The sequence below is a fragment of the Syngnathus floridae genome, unplaced genomic scaffold (assembly GCF_059516105.1).
Source record: "Syngnathus floridae isolate MCC-2025c unplaced genomic scaffold, RoL_Sflo_1.0 HiC_scaffold_162, whole genome shotgun sequence".
NCBI classification, from domain to species: Eukaryota; Metazoa; Chordata; class Actinopteri; order Syngnathiformes; family Syngnathidae; genus Syngnathus; species Syngnathus floridae.
In genome coordinates, this window is record NW_028284180.1 from 17,501 (window position 1) to 30,803 (window position 13,303).

The following is a 13,303-nucleotide window of genomic DNA, read 5'->3' on the forward strand; positions in this document are numbered from 1 at the left end:
AGCGACCGCCACCCGCCGTTCGCGGTGTGCGCCGTTATCCGCCTCTCGGTGGTCCTTGCCGGGCGTGGGTCGGCGTCCGCTGTCGGTAGGTGACGGGACCATTATTGGCCCGCGGACCAGCCGGCGGGGCTCTCTTGAGAGTTTACCCGCCTTCGCTGGTTCCCTGGTCGGCCACGAGTAGCGAGAATTCGGCCTCTTCGCCCGGAGCGCGGAGCGACTTTTGCGAAAATGCACTAAGTGCCAAAGCCCATTCATTTACAACGGCGTGTCCGCCAGAGGGCGCATTTCCCGCCGCGGACCGGCCGGCGGGGCTCGTCGGAGAGCGTATCCGCCTCTCGGTGGTTCTTACCGGGCGTGGGACGGCGTCCGCTGTGGGTACGTTACGGGACCACGTTCGGCCCGCGGACCAGCCGGCGGGGCTCTCTTGAAAGCTTACCCGCCTTCGCTGGTTCCCCGGTCGGCCGCGAGTGGCGAGAATTCGGCCTCTTCACCTGGAGCGCGGAGCGACTTTTGCGAAAATTTTTCTAAGTGCCAAGGGCTCTCGCGCCGCGATGCGTCCGCCTCTGCTGGTTCCCTGGTCGGCCACGAGTGGCGAGAATTCGGCCTCTTCACCTGGAGCGCGGAGCGACTTTTGCCAATTTTTTTCTAAGTGCCAAGGGCTCTTGCGCCGCGATGCGTCCGCCTCTGCTGGTTCCCCGGTCGGCCGCGAGTGGCGAGAATTCGGCCTCTTCACCCGGAGCGACTTTTGCCAATTTTTTTCTAAGTGCCAAGGGCTCTCGCGCCGCGATGCGTCCGCCTCTGCTGGTTCCCCGGTCGGCCGCGAGTGGCGAGAATTCGGCCTCTTCACCTGGAGCACGGAGCAACTTTTGCCAAATTTTTTCTAAGTGCCAAGGGCTCTCGCGCCGCGATGCGTCCGCCTCTGCTGGTTCCCCGGTCGGCCGCGAGTGGCGAGAATTCGGCCTCTTCACCCGGAGCCCGGGCCGACTCCCGCCGATACGATCACATCATGATCCAATAGCGAGTGTCGTATAACTATAACATGATGTACAAAATAAATATATAAATATTAACATCCCCTATAAACATTAAATATATAAATATTAACATCACCTATAAACATTAAACATATAAATATTAACATCGCCTATAAACATGATGAATACAGTGTTTATAACCGAATGCTCATTTTGTATTATTTGGCTTTAAATGCGATCATATGTAGTATATATCATGTATTTATCCACGAACCGTTAAAGAGATGTCAAGTCAGGCTACCTTAAGAGAGTCATAGTTACTCCCGCCGTTTACCCGCCTCTGTGCGAGAGGCGGTGTAATTTCTCTCCGTGTCCGCTGGAGGGAGGTATTTCCCCGTTACGACCTCCGGGAAGATCACCGGGACGCGGAGAACGCTTAGCCGGGGCGCTGGAAGCCTCGTTCGGCTTATAAAGTGAGGAGGAAAGCACTCGGGGAACCGGCTGGGGGTGCTGGGGAAGTTCAGCGGGCCGCGTAAAACGCTTAGCCGGGGCTCTGGAAGCCTCGTTCGGCTTAAAGAGTGAGGAGGAATGCATCATGAGAACCGGCTGGAGGTGCTTTGGAAGCTCGGCGGGCCGCGTAAAACGCTTAGCCGGGGCTCTGGAAGCCTCCTCGGGGGTCAAGAGTTAGGAGGAAAGCCCCATGAGAACCGGCTGGAGGTGCTCCGGAAGCTCAGCGGGCCGCGTAAAACGCTTAGCCGGGGTGCTGGAAGTCTCCTCGGGCGTCAAGAGTGAGGAGGAAAGCACTCGGGGAACCGGCTGGGGGTGCTGGGGAAGTTCAGCGGGCCGCGTAAAACGCTTAGCCGGGGCTCTGGAAGCCTCGTTCGGCTTAAACAGTGAGGATGGGAGCACCCGGAGAACCGGCTGGAGGTGCTCTGGAAGTCCAGCGGGCCGCGTAAAACGCTTAGCCGGGGCTCTGGAAGCCTCGTTCGGCTTAAACAGTGAGGATGGGAGCACCCGGAGAACCGGCTGGAGGTGCTGTGGAAGTCCAGCGGGCCGCGTAAAACGCTTAGCCGGGGCCCTGGAAGCCTCGTTCGGCTTAAACAGTGAGGAGGAAAGCACTCGGGGAACCGGCTGGAGGTGCTGTGGAGGCTCGGCGGGCCGCGTAAAACGCTTAGCCGGGGCTCTGGAAGCCTCGTTCGGCTTAGAATGTGAGGAGGAATGCATCATGAGAACCGGCTGGAGGTGCTGTGGAAGCTCGGCGGGCCGCGTAAAACGCTTAGCCGGGGCGCTGGAAGCCTCGTTCGGCTTAGAAAGTGAGGAGGAATGCACCCGGGGAACCGGCTGGAGGTGCGGTGGAAGCTCAGCGGGCCGCGTAAAACGCTTAGCCGGGGCTCTGGAAGCCTCCTCGGGCGTCAAGAGTTAGGAGGAAAGCATCATGAGAACCGGCTGGAGGTGCGGTGGAAGCTCAGCGGGCCGCGTAAAACGCTTAGCCGAGGCTCTGGAAGCCTCCTCGGGCGTCAAGAGTTAGGAGGAAAGCCTCATGGGAACCGGCTGGAGGTGCGGTGGAAGCTCAGCGGGCCGCGTAAAACGCTTAGCCGGGGTGCTGGAAGTCTCCTCGGGGGTCAAGGGTTAGTAGAAAAAGCACCCCCGAGAACCGGCCGGGTCCTCCACGAACCGTGAAAAAGATGTCGAGTGCCGCTACCTTAAGAGAGTCATAGTTACTCCCGCCGTTTGGCCGAAGGTGTATTTACTCGCCGTGTCCGCTGGAGGGAGGTATTTCCCCGCTCCAACGTCAACGGCGGCTTCCGAACGTCTCCCCGAGCGCTCGGAAGTCCGCGCGGGGGGGAGAAGCGGGCCGTGCGAGGTTCCGGGTGGAGCTGGACCGTCACCGGGTCCGCTCGTCGTGCGCGCCGGCCGCTGGAAGTCGAATAAAGCTCCGCGATCTCATCCGCGGTGCTTGTAAACAGCCGATCCGCTGGGCTGGAGCTATTTTGGGCCACTTGGCGCGCGCACGGTCTCCCGGATGGTGCCGGGTGGAGTGCGTGAGCGCACCGGCCGCTGGAAGTCGCATAAAGCTCCGCGATCTCATCCGCGGAGCTTGTAAAGTGCAGATCCGGTCGGCTAGGAGCTATTTTGGGCCACTTGGCGCGTGCGCACGGCCTCCCGGAGGTGCCGGGTGGAGTGCGCGAGCGCACCGGCCGCTGGAAGTCGGATGAAGCTCCGCGATCTCATCCGCGGAGCTTGTAAAGTGCAGATCCGGTCGGCTAGGAGCTATTTTCGGCCACTTGCGCATGCGCACGGCCTCCCGGAGGTCCCGGGCGGCGTGCGTAAGCCCACCGGCCGCTGGAAGTCGAATAATGCTCCGCGATCTCATCCGCGGTGCTCACAAACAGCCGATCCGGTCGGCTAGGAGCTATTTTCGGCCACTTGCGCATGCGCACGGCCTCCCGGAGGTTCCGGGCGGCGTGCGTAAGCGCACGGGCCGCTGGAAGTCGAATAATGCTCCGCGATCTCATCCGCGGTGCTTACAACTAGCCGATCCGGTCGGCCTGGAGCTATTTTCGGCCACTTGGCCCGCGCGCACGGCCTCCCGGCTGTCCCGGTGGTCCCGGTCGCCTCCGCGGACGGTTAAAAAAAATCTCAAGTGAGCCTACCTTAAGAGAGTGATTGTTACTCCCGCATTTTGGCTACTCAAAGTGCCATCAGACGCGCAGCAACGCGAGTGTGCGCTAAGTGCGAGAGCTGGCGTATTTACCCGCCGTGTCCGCTAGAGGGAGGTAATTCCCCGTTACAAGCTCCGGGAAGATCAGCGGGACGCGGAGAACGCTTAGCCGGGGTGCTGGAAGCCTCGTTCGGCTTAGAAAGTGAGGCGGAAAGCACTCGGGGAACCGGCTGGAGGTGCTCTGGAAGTTCAGCGGGCCGCGCAAAACGCTTAGCCGGGGCTGTGGAAGCCTCCTTCGGCTTAGAAAATGAGGCGGAAAGCCTCATGAGAACCGGCTGGAGGTGCGGTGGGAGCTCAGCGGGCCGCGTAAAACGCTTAGCCGAGGCTCTGGAAGCCTCCTCGGGCGTCAAGAGTGAGGAGGAAAGCACCCGGAGAATGACATTTTGATATGATTTGACTATAAATGCGATCATATGTAGTATATATCATATATTTATCCACGAACCGTTCAAAAAAATCTCAAGTGAGCCTACCTTAAGAGAGTGACAGTTACTCCCGCCGTTTGGCCGCTCAGAGTGCCACCAGACGCGCAGCAACGCGAGTGTGCGCTAAGTGCGAGAGGTGGCGTATTTACCCGCCGTGTCCGCTGGAGGGAGGTAATTCCCCGTTACAAGCTCCGGGAAGATCAGCGGGACGCGGAGAACGCTTAGCCGGGGCTCTGGAAGCCTCGTTCGGCTTATAAAGTGAGGAGGAAAGCACCCGGGGAACCGGCTGGAGGTGCTCTGGAAGTTCAGCGGGCCGCGTAAAACGCTTAGCCGGGGCTCTGGAAGCCTCGTTCGGCTTAAACAGTGAGGAGGAAAGCAGCCGTGGAACCGGCTGGAAGTGCTGTGGAGGCTCGGCGGGCCGCGTAAAATGCTTAACCGGGGCTCTGGAAGCCTCGTTCGGCTTAAGAAGCGAGGAGGAATGCACCATGAAGACCGGCTGGAGGTCTTCTGGAAGCACAGCGGGCCGTGTAAGACGCTTAGCCGGGGTGCTGGAAGCCTGGCCCGGCTGGGAGAGTGAGGAGGAAAGCACCATGAGGACCGTCTGGAGGTCTTCTGGAAGCACAGCGGGCCGTGGAGAACGCTTAGCCGGGGTGCTGGAAGCCTGGGCCAGCTGGGAGAGTGAGGAGGAAAGCACCATGAGGACCGTCTGGAGGTCTTCTGGAAGCACAGCGGGCCGTGGAGAACGCTTAGCCGAGGTGCTGGAAGTCGAGTAAGGCTCTGCCATCTCGTCCAAGGTGCTTATAAAGTGCATGTCCGCTCGGCTGGAGGTATTTCCGGCCACCCGGCGCGTGTGCACGGTCTCTGGGTGGCTCCGGGCCGGCTAGAATTCCGGGCCGCGACTGCCAACTCGCGGGACCCTAAATGGCCCGCGGACCAGCCGGCGGGACCTCGGTGACCACCCATCCGCCTCGCGGTGGTCCCCGGCCGGCTAGAATTCCGGACCGCGATCGCTAACTCGCGGGACCCTAAATGGCCCGCGGACCAGCCGGCGGGACGTCGGTGACCACCCATCCGCCTCGCGGTGGTCCCCGGCCGGCTAGAATTCCGGACCGCGATCGGTAACTCGCGGGACCCTAAATGGCCCGCGGACCAGCCGGCGGGACCTCGGTGACCACCCATCCGCCTCGCGGTGGTCCCCGGCCGGCTAGAATTCCGGACCGCGATCGGTACCTCGCGGGACCCTAAATGGCCCGCGGACCAGCCGGCGGGACGTCGGTGACCACCCATCCGCCTCGCGGTGGTCCCCGGCCGGGTAGAATTCCGGACCGCGATCGGTACCTCGCGGGACCCTAAATGGCCCGCGGACCAGCCGGCGGGACCTCGGTGACCACCCATCCGCCTCGCGGTGGTCCCCGGCCGGCTAGAATTCCGGACCGCGATCGGTACCTCGCGGGACCCTAAATGGCCCGCGGACCAGCCGGCGGGACCTCGGTGAAGACCCATCCGCCTCGCGGTGGTCCCCGGCCGGCTAGAATTCCGGGCCGCGATCGGTACCGCGCGGGACCCTAAATGGCCCGCGGACCAGCCGGCGGGACCTCGGTGACCACCCATCCGCCTTCGCTGGTTCCCAAGTCGGCTAGAATTCCGGACCGCGATCGCTAACTCGCGGGACCCTAAATGGCCCGCGGACCAGCCGGCGGGACGTCGGTGACCACCCATCCGCCTCTCGGTGGTCCCCGGCCGGCTAGAATTCCGGACCGCGATCGGTAACTCGCGGGACCCTAAATGGCCCGCGGACCAGCCGGCGGGACCTCGGTGACCACCCATCCGCCTCGCGGTGGTCCCTGGCCGGCTAGAATTCCGGACCGCGATCGGTAACTCGCGGGACCCTAAATGGCCCGCGGACCAGCCGGCGGGACCTCGGTGACCACCCATCCGCCTTCGCTGGTTCCCAAGTCGGCTAGAATTCCGGACCGCGATCGCTAACTTGCGGGACCCTAAATGGCCCGCGGACCAGCCGGCGGGACCCACTTGACTTCCTATCCGCCTTCGCTGGTTCCCAAGTCGGCTAGAATTCCGGACCGCGATCGCTAACTCGCGGGACCCTAAATGGCCCGCGGACCATCCGGCGGGACCTCGGTGACCACCCATCCGCCTTCGCTGGTTCCCAAGTCGGCTAGAATTCCGGACCGCGATCGCTAACTCGCGGGACCCTAAATGGCCCGCGGACCAGCCGGCGGGACCTCGGTGACCACCCATCCGCCTCGCGGTGGTCCCTGGCCGGCTAGAATTCCGGACCGCGATCGGTAACTCGCGGGACCCTAAATGGCCCGCGGACCAGCCGGCGGGACCTCGGTGACCACCCATCCGCCTTCGCTGGTTCCCAAGTCGGCTAGAATTCCGGACCGCGATCGCTAACTTGCGGGACCCTAAATGGCCCGCGGACCAGCCGGCGGGACCCACTTGACTTCCTATCCGCCTTCGCTGGTTCCCAAGTCGGCTAGAATTCCGGACCGCGATCGCTAACTCGCGGGACCCTAAATGGCCCGCGGACCATCCGGCGGGACCTCGGTGACCACCCATCCGCCTTCGCTGGTTCCCAAGTCGGCTAGAATTCCGGACCGCGATCGCTAACTCGCGGGACCCTAAATGGCCCGCGGACCAGCCGGCGGGACCTCGGTGACCACCCATCCGCCTCGCGGTGGTCCCTGGCCGGCTAGAATTCCGGACCGCGATCGGTAACTCGCGGGACCCTAAATGGCCCGCGGACCAGCCGGCGGGACCTCGGTGACCACCCATCCGCCTTCGCTGGTTCCCAAGTCGGCTAGAATTCCGGACCGCGATCGCTAACTTGCGGGACCCTAAATGGCCCGCGGACCAGCCGGCGGGACCCACTTGACTTCCTATCCGCCTTCGCTGGTTCCCAAGTCGGCTAGAATTCCGGACCGCGATCGCTAACTCGCGGGACCCTAAATGGCCCGCGGACCAGCCGGCGGGACCTCGGTGACCACCCATCCGCCTTCGCTGGTTCCCAAGTCGGCTAGAATTCCGGACCGCGATCGCTAACTTGCGGGACCCTAAATGGCCCGCGGACCAGCCGGCGGGACCCACTTGACTTCCTATCCGCCTTCGCTGGTTCCCAAGTCGGCTAGAATTCCGGACCGCGATCGCTAACTCGCGGGACCCTAAATGGCCCGCGGACCATCCGGCGGGACCTCGGTGACCACCCATCCGCCTTCGCTGGTTCCCAAGTCGGCTAGAATTCCGGACCGCGATCGCTAACTCGCGGGACCCTAAATGGCCCGCGGACCAGCCGGCGGGACCTCGGTGACCACCCATCCGCCTCGCGGTGGTCCCTGGCCGGCTAGAATTCCGGACCGCGATCGGTAACTCGCGGGACCCTAAATGGCCCGCGGACCAGCCGGCGGGACCTCGGTGACCACCCATCCGCCTTCGCTGGTTCCCAAGTCGGCTAGAATTCCGGACCGCGATCGCTAACTTGCGGGACCCTAAATGGCCCGCGGACCAGCCGGCGGGACCCACTTGACTTCCTATCCGCCTTCGCTGGTTCCCAAGTCGGCTAGAATTCCGGACCGCGATCGCTAACTCGCGGGACCCTAAATGGCCCGCGGACCAGCCGGCGGGACCTCGGTGACCACCCATCCGCCTTCGCTGGTTCCCAAGTCGGCTAGAATTCCGGACCGCGATCGCTAACTCGCGGGACCGCAATTGGCCCGCGGACCAGCCGGCGGGACGCGCTCGACTTCCTATCCGCCTTCGCTGGTTCCCAAGTCGGCCACAAATTACGATTATTCGGCCTCTCGCTCTGGAAGTGCCATCGGCACTTGCTCGGAAAAGTGTCCGCCTCTTCTGGTTCCCTAGGTCGGCCGCCAAATGCGAAAAATCGGCCTCTACCCCGTTTGGGTACCAGGGGTAGGGTGCAGTACCAACTTTGGTCTTCAGGTGCGCCAGAGCGCGATGGTTGGTCCCACTAGTCAGCGTACTCATCGACGGTTTACTCCCCTTTCGCAAAATATAGTGGGCACGTATGTGCAGGACTGTTTATTTTTATTTTGAAAAATTTTCTAAGTGCCAGCGGACGCTGGCACACGACGTGTCCGAGCCACGATGGTGCCCAGGCCGGACAGCGACGGCGAAAAAGCCCATTCTGGAAGTTTCGAATATGCCAACGGCAAAAGCGGCGTGATGTGTCCGCCTCGGCTGGTTCTCCGGCCGGCCAGAAAAAGTGAAAATTCGGCCTCTCGCTCTGGAGGTCCGACGAACTTTGGCGAATATTTTCTAAGTGCCAACGGGTGTTACACCGTAATGTGTCCGACGCGGCTGGTTCCTCCGGTCGGCCAGAAAAAGTGAAAATTCGGCCTCTTCGCCTGGAAGTCCGGCCGACTTGGGCGAATATTTTCTAAGTGCCAACGGGTGTTGCGCCGAAATGTGTCCGACTCGGCTGGTTCCCCGAGTCGGCCCGAACGAGCGAAAATTCGGCCTCTTCGCCTGGAAGTCCGACGAACTTTGGCGAATATTTTCTAAGTGCCAACGGGTGTTCGGCCGTAATGTGTCCGACTCGGCTGGTTCCCCGAGTCGGCCCGAACGAGCGAAAATTCGGCCTCTTCGCCTGGAGGTCCAACGAACTTTGGCGAATATTTTCTAAGTGCCAACGGGTGTTACACCGTAATGTGTCCGACTCGGCTGGTTCCCCGAGTCGGTCAGAAAAAGTGAAAATTCAGGCTCTTCGCCTGGAAGTCCGGCCGACTTTGGCGAATATTTTCTAAGTGCCAACGGGTTTTCGGCCGTAATGTGTCCGACTCGGCTGGTTCCCCGAGTCGGCCCGAACGAGCGAAAATTCAGCCTCTTCGCCTGGAAGTCCGGCCGACTTTGGCGAATATTTTCTAAGTGCCAACGGGTGTTCGGCCGTAACGTGTCCGACTCGGCTGGTTCCCCGAGTCGGCCCGAACGAGTGAAAATTCGGCCTCTTGCTCTGGAAGTCCTGCCAATTTGAGCGAATATTTTCTAAGTGCCATCGGGTCTTGCCCGGAAAAGTGTCCGACTCGGCTGGTTCCCTAGTTCGGCCACATAATGTGAAAATTCGGCCTCTTGCTCTGGAAGTCCTGCCAACTTGAGCGAATATTTTCTAAGTGCCATCGGGTCTTGCCCGGAAAAGTGTCCGACTCGGCTGGTTCCCCGAGTCGGCCCGAACGAGCGAAAATTCGGCCTCTTGCTCTGGAAGTCCTGCCAACTTGAGCGAATATTTTCTAAGTGCCATCGGGTCTTGCCCGGAAAAGTGTCCGACTCGGCTGGTTCCCCGAGTCGGCCCGAACGAGCGAAAATTCGGCCTCTTGCTCTGGAAGTCCTGCCAACTTGAGCGAATATTTTCTAAGTGCCATCGGGTCTTGCCCGGAAAAGTGTCCGACTCGGCTGGTTCCCCGAGTCGGCCACGGAATGTGAAAATTCGGCCTCTTGCTCTGGAAGTCCTGCCAACTTGAGCGAATATTTTCTAAGTGCCATCGGGTCTTGCCCGGAAAAGTGTCCGACTCGGCTGGTTCCCCGAGTCGGCCCGAACGAGCGAAAATTCGGCCTCTTGCTCTGGAAGTCCTGCCAACTTGAGCGAATATTTTCTAAGTGCCATCGGGTCTTGCCCGGAAAAGTGTCCGACTCGGCTGGTTCCCTAGTTCGGCCACATAATGTGAAAATTCGGCCTCTTGCTCTGGAAGTCCTGCCAACTTGAGCGAATATTTTCTAAGTGCCATCGGGTCTTGCCCGGAAAAGTGTCCGACTCGTCTGGTTCCCCGAGTCGGCCCGAACGAGCGAAAATTCGGCCTCTTGCTCTGGAAGTCCTGCCAACTTGAGCGAATATTTTCTAAGTGCCATCGGGTCTTGCCCGGAAAAGTGTCCGACTCGGCTGGTTCCCCGAGTCGGCCACGGAATGTGAAAATTCGGCCTCTTGCTCTGGAAGTCCTGCCAACTTGAGCGAATATTTTCTAAGTGCCATCGGGTCTTGCCCGGAAAAGTGTCCGACTCGGCTGGTTCCCCGAGTCGGCCCGAACGAGCGAAAATTCGGCCTCTTGCTCTGGAAGTCCTGCCAACTTGAGCGAATATTTTCTAAGTGCCATCGGGTCTTGCCCGGAAAAGTGTCCGACTCGGCTGGTTCCCTAGTTCGGCCACATAATGTGAAAATTCGGCCTCTTGCTCTGGAAGTCCTGCCAACTTGAGCGAATATTTTCTAAGTGCCATCGGGTCTTGCCCGGAAAAGTGTCCGACTCGTCTGGTTCCCCGAGTCGGCCCGAACGAGCGAAAATTCGGCCTCTTGCTCTGGAAGTCCTGCCAACTTGAGCGAATATTTTCTAAGTGCCATCGGGTCTTGCCCGGAAAAGTGTCCGACTCGGCTGGTTCCCCGAGTCGGCCACGGAATGTGAAAATTCGGCCTCTCGCTCTGGAAGTCCTGCCAACTTGAGCGAATATTTTCTAAGTGCCATCGGGTCTTGCCCGGAAAAGTGTCCGACTCGGCTGGTTCCCCGAGTCGGCCCGAACGAGCGAAAATTCGGCCTCTCGCTCTGGAAGTCCTGCCAACTTGAGCGAATATTTTCTAAGTGCCATCGGGTCTCTCCCGGAAAAGTGTCCGACTCGTCCGGTTCCCTAGTTCGGCCACATAATGTGAAAATTCGGCCTCTTGCTCTGGAAGTCCTGCCAACTTGAGCGAAAATTTTCTAAGTGCCATCGGGTCTCTCCCGGAAAAGTGTCCGACTCGTCCGGTTCCCTAGTTCGGCCACATAATGTGAAAATTCGGCCTCTTGCTCTGGAAGTCCTGCCAACTTGAGCGAATATTTTCCAAGTGCCATCGGGTCTCTCCCGGAAAAGTGTCCGCCTCGTCCGGTTCCCTAGTTCGGCCACGGAATGTGAAAATTCGGCCTCTCTGAGGTACCAGGGGTACGCATTTAGGTACCAGGGGTAGTCGCTGAGGTACCAGGGGTATGCATTTAGGTACCAGGGGAGACCACTACGGTCTGTTGGTCCCCCTAGTTAGTGTACTCATCGGTTTACTCCCCTTTCGCAAAATATAGTCGGCACGTATGTGCAGGACTGTTTATTTTTATTTTGAAAAATGTTCTAAGTGCCAACGGAAGCTGGCACACGAACTGTCCGAGCCACGATGGTGCCCAGGCCGGACAGCGACGGCGAAAAAGCCGATGTGTGTTTGATGGAAGTTTCGAATATTTTCAAAGTGCCAACGGCACTTGCGGGGTGATGTGTCCGCCTCGTCTGGTTCCCCAGGTCGGCCAGAAAAAGTGAAAATTCGGCCTCTTCTCCTGGAAGTCCGGCCAAGTTTGGCGAATATTTTCAAAGTGCCAACGGCACTTGCGGGGTGATGTGTCCGCCTCGTCTGGTTCCCCAGGTCGGCCAGAACAAGTGAAAATTCGGCCTCTTCTCCTGGAAGTCCGGCCAAGTTTGGCGAATATTTTCAAAGTGCCAACGGCACTTGCGGGGTGATGTGTCCGCCTCGTCTGGTTCCCCAGGTCGGCCAGAACAAGTGAAAATTCGGCCTCTTCTCCTGGAAGTCCGGCCAAGTTTGGCGAATATTTTCAAAGTGCCAACGGCACTTGCGGGGTGATGTGTCCGCCTCGTCTGGTTCCCCATAACGGCCAGAACAAGTGAAAATTCGGCCTCTTCTCCTGGAAGTCTGGCCAAGTTTGGCGAATATTTTCAAAGTGCCAACGGCACTTGCGGGGTGATGTGTCCGCCTCGTCTGGTTCCCCATAACGGCCAGAACAAGTGAAAATTCGGCCTCTTCTCCTGGAAGTCTGGCCAAGTTTGGCGAATATTTTCAAAGTGCCAACGGCACTTGCGGGGTGATGTGTCCGCCTCGTCTGGTTCCCCATAACGGCCAGAACAAGTGAAAATTCGGCCTCTTCTCCTGGAAGTCTGGCCAAGTTTGGCGAATATTTTCTAAGTGCCAACGACTCAACCAGCGTAAAGTGTCCGCCTCGGCTGGTTCCCCACAACGGCCAGAACAAGTGAAAATTCGGCCTCTTCTCCTGGAAGTCTGGCCAAGTTTGGCGAATATTTTCTAAGTGCCAACGACTCAACCAGCGTAAAGTGTCCGCCTCGGCTGGTTCCCCAGGTCGGCCACCAAAAGTGAAAATTCGGCCTCTTCTCCTGGAAGTCTGGCCAAGTTTGGCAAATATTTTCTAAGTGCCAACGACTCGACCAGCGTAAAGTGTCCGCCTCGGCTGGTTCCCCATAACGGCCACCAAAAGTGAAAATTCGGCCTCTTCTCCTGGAAGTCAAGCCAAGTTTGGCAAATATTTTCTAAGTGCCAACGACTCAACAGCCGTAAAGTGTCCGCCTCGGCTGGTTCCCCAGGTCGGCCACCAAAAGTGAAAATTCGGCCTCTTCTCCTGGAAGTCTGGCCAAGTTTGGCGAATATTTTCTAAGTGCCAACGACTCAACCAGCGTAAAGTGTCCGCCTCGGCTGGTTCCCCATAACGGCCACCAAAAGTGAAAATTCGGCCTCTTCTCCTGGAAGTCAAGCCAAGTTTGGCAAATATTTTCTAAGTGCCAACGGCTCTTGAGCCGAAAAGTGTCCGCCTCGGCTGGTTCCCCATAACGGCCATGAAAAGTGAAAATTCGGCCTCTTCTCCTGGAAGTCAAGCCAAGTTTGGCAAATATTTTCTAAGTGCCAACGACTCAACCAGCCTAAAGTGTCCGCCTCGGCTGGTTCCCCAGGTCGGCCACCAAAAGTGAAAATTCGGCCTCTTCTCCTGGAAGTCTGGCCAAGTTTGGCAAATATTTTCTAAGTGCCAACGACTCAACCAGCCTAAAGTGTCCGCCTCGGCTGGTTCCCCAGGTCGGCCACCAAAAGTGAAAATTCGGCCTCTTCTCCTGGAAGTCAAGCCAAGTTTGGCGAATATTTTCTAAGTGCCAACGACTCAACCAGCCTAAAGTGTCCGCCTCGGCTGGTTCCCCAGGTCGGGTACCACAAGTGAAAATTCGGCCTCTTCTCCTGGAAGTCAAGCCAAGTTTGGCGAATATTTTCTAAGTGCCATCGACTCGACCAGCGTAAAGTGTCCGCCTCGGCTGGTTCCCCATAACGGCCCACAAAAGTGAAAATTCGGCCTCTTCTCCTGGAAGTCAAGCCAAGTTTGGCAAATATTTTCTAAGTGCCAACGACT